This window comes from Mustela putorius, unplaced genomic scaffold (assembly GCF_011764305.1).
Source record: "Mustela putorius furo isolate JIRA1106 unplaced genomic scaffold, ASM1176430v1.1 tig00003853_pilon_pilon_pilon, whole genome shotgun sequence".
Taxonomy (NCBI): Eukaryota; Metazoa; Chordata; class Mammalia; order Carnivora; family Mustelidae; genus Mustela; species Mustela putorius.
Window position 1 is genome coordinate 36289484 of NW_025422005.1, and position 3632 is coordinate 36293115.

A 3632-nucleotide genomic window follows, 5' to 3' on the forward strand; every position below is an offset into this window, starting at 1 on the left:
TCCAGCAGCACAGCCCTTGGTCCAAGTTCATTCCCAGAGACGCCGGCCGTGGGCTGAGCGGGCAGCTATCTCAAGGTCTCCTTATTGCTTGTCCAGTGCTGTGGCCAGTGGAGGAGGTGGGGGAAGGCTGGCCTCATGGCTCTCTCCATGACCCTTTCCAATCTGTGGCTGTTGTGCCACTCTGGAGTGGTCGTGGAGAACAGAGGAACTGGGATGGGGGCCTTTCATCTTCTGGGGGCTGCTTAGACCACAGCGCAGGCAGCAGGCCCAGGGGCAGCTGGGTGTAACCAGGGTAGCTTGGGATGATGGGTCTGTAAGGTGAAGAGAGGCGGGGGATTCCATGGAAACAGCAAGTGAGCCAGGACCAAAGAGGGATGACAGGAAGGCACGTTTGGATTTAAAGCCTGAGCTGTTCTCCAGTGGGACAGGTGGCCTCTGGAGGGAGTGAGCTCATTGTCCTCAGAGATAAACAAGCAGAGAATGAAGAAGGGATTTCTGCGCTGGGTGGCTGGATGGATTAGAGATTTATGAAGGTGCTTTCTACTCAGGGTGAACAGGGTATGTGTGTGTGTGTGTGTGTATGTGTGTGATTATAGCCTATAAGTCTATATGTACATATGAGAACCTGTGCCATGAATTCCCAAGAGTGTGTGTGTGTGTGTGTGTGTGTGCGCATTTCTGCTGCATTTGAAGCAAAGCATGACAGGCCAGCTTCCTTACTCAGACTTCACTGTCCTTTTCTGGGGTTCCAGAGTGTCTGCATAGGGCTCCTGAGCCAGGAGGAGTAGTGTGATCTCGGGGCTGGGGTTTGGGGGTAGTGAGAGTCCCCTCTGGAGATTTCCTAGTAGAACCCCAGGGGGCCCTAATAGTGTGAGGGAGCTGCCTGCTGTGCTTCTGAGGGGCAGGTGCCTCAGGCCACAGGGACCCTGGGAGGGCCCTGATCTCCCCACTTCCCTGGACGGTGCCCCCAGGGGATGCATTCCTCTCTCCTCAGTGTGGCTGACGATTAGGGGAGCACCCCCCTTCACCTTGCCTTCCCACCTCCCTAGGCTGGCAGATCAAATGTCTGCCCAAATCTCCCGCTGCTTCCTCCAGATCTACCTGTGCCTCCTCCATACTTTGGCCCCACAGAACATACATTCCTGGGTGTAGAAGGTGACCAGGAATCCTACGGCTTGAATCCTTTAACTACCCAACACCTGCCGATCATTGGTCCTGATGCCTGTGCCTGTGTGGGGGGCCAGGGGCATGGAAAACATGTTCTCAAGGCACTTACAACACGGGGTGATCTGGGGTTCAAAAAATAGCTCTGGGAGTACAGAAGGTTTCCCAGGTCAGCCTGTGGAGGCCAGGAAGCCCCCTTGGGAGAAAGACTTTTGAGCTGTGCTTCGAAAGAGAGCAGGAGATCCCAGGAGAGACAGGGCACACACAGGGCTGCAGGACTGAGTGGATGGGGGAGCCCCTGAACCTGGAGGAGCAGGGGGACTGTCTGGGTGGGGCTTGAGGATGGTAGTCAGGGGCTGAGAATGGAAAGAGAACCTGGGAGCTTGGACTCCAGCCCAAGGGCCATGGAGGGCATTGAAAGTTATTTCCAATGGGGGAGTAGGGTGATCAGACTGCATTTTAGTAACACCCCCACTGCCATCTTTTGTAGTGTGCTGGTTCATGAAGAGGCTGGGAGACCAGAGGCGAGGTCGTGGTCATGTCCCCGAAAGAGGAGGGTGGCTTCCCTTGGACTGGGAGGAGAGGTCAGGGGAGAAAGGGTTGGATTGATGAGAAATTTAGGAAGTAGAATTACTGTGGTGACTATAGGCCACGGAAGGGTCAAGGGCGCTCCTGAGTCTCTGGTTTGGCCACGTGGTAGATGGAGACCCTTGGACTGGGGCGCGTGCGAACAAATGAGCCTGAGCCCCGACTGGCTTTGTTTGTGGCAGTTGAAGGGCCTTTCTGTAATTTATTTATTCAAGGGAAGTTGTTGGAGTGTATAGGACTGGGGCTCAGGAGGGGGGTCTGCTCTGCTGTCCTCGATTTGAATTTATTTAACAAATACCGCGTAGCACTTTCCCTGGGCCTGGAACTTCACAAACGTTCAGTGCCCCCATTCCTCACATAACTCTATGTGGTAAGTACTATTATCTCCATTTTATAGATGAGAACCCTGAGGCACAAAGAGGTTTGATACTCGCCCATGACCACGCAGCTAGTAATAACTGAGCCAAGGTGTGATCCCAGCTGATCTCAGAATCCACACTCTTAACCTTGGTAGTTGTCAACGGAGACATGGCAGATGAAGCCTTGTCACTACATGAGATCACACAGAGTGTGACGGGACTTCCGGGAAATGCAATGAAGAGAAGAAGGTCCTTACGGAGCTGGGATAAGCTACTCTCAGCTTGCTGTTTACTAAGGCAGATAACTACCTCTCTCTGGTCCTCAGTATCCTCTTCTGTTGAATGGGAATAGTTAATCATGTCCAGCCTGCTTCCTGGGAGGCTCAGATGAGGTAAAGAGGAGGAGTCCGAGGGGCTGAGTGCTTGGCATGCCACCGGTGTGGGAACAGGCAGTGGTGGGTGAGATCAGAAAGGCAGAAGGGGGAGTCCCTGAAGTTTCCCCCAAATCTTACGTTTCTTGGGCATTGGCCCCAGTGTTCTTTGAATCTCTCAGGGGCCTAGGGGACAGAGAACCTTCTGAGAGGTCGTGGGGGATGGACCCTTTTGGGGCCAGTAGGGCTAGGTCTGCCCCTCCCCCACTCTTTCCCACAGAGCTGCGGGGCCTGGAGCTCCACCCCCTCCACGCCCAATCTCTCATTCTCCTCTCCCTTCTGGGAAAGCCGATTAGAAGGTGGCCTCCTGCCCGCCCCCCTGACAAGTTTGTCTGAACTTCCAACAAAGGCCCTCAGAGGGCTGCGGAGGGAGGGCCCGGGCAGCCCCAGGAACCTGACACCACTGGCCCGGGATCACCCCAGCAGCCCAGGAGGCAGCCCCACAGCTCTGCCCACCCTATGGCAGTCTGGAATGTCTCTGGGAGGTTCTGGCTCCACTAAGGCCTGGGGGCTGGGCTGGGGGACATGTTCACCTTGGAGCCCCTCACAGCAGGCAAGGCAGCCCAGGCCAGGGCCCAGGAGGGAAGGCGGGGCTACGCACACATTCACGGGCACACTCCTATACACTCACAATTACACACGCACCTTTTCTCTCATTCACACATCCCCACATACACATGTCTCATACATGCGGGATGTGCTGACTTCTGCACTGGACTCCACAGATTCAGGGTGTCTGTCTCTCCCCTCCACACGGACACACCTCCCACACAAGGCCTCGGACACACAGCGCACAGTGTGGTGCTTGGATGTTCCACACACACTCATCCCACCCCCAAACGTGCATTCTTCTCAGTTTACACTCCAGACAGGTGCCCTGGGATGCACAGAGAGGGGCACCACCTCCCCTCCACGCACAGGCCCCCCCCCAGCCCCACAGTCCCCCCAGGAAGACTCCGTGACTGCTGCCTGGTGCTGTTGAAGACGCCTCGCAAATGCCCATGGAAGAGTGGGTATGCGGCTGAAGCTGTCCTCCGACCCTCCCGGCCCCAGATCCACACGCCCTCCCTCTCAGGGCTACCTTCATGGA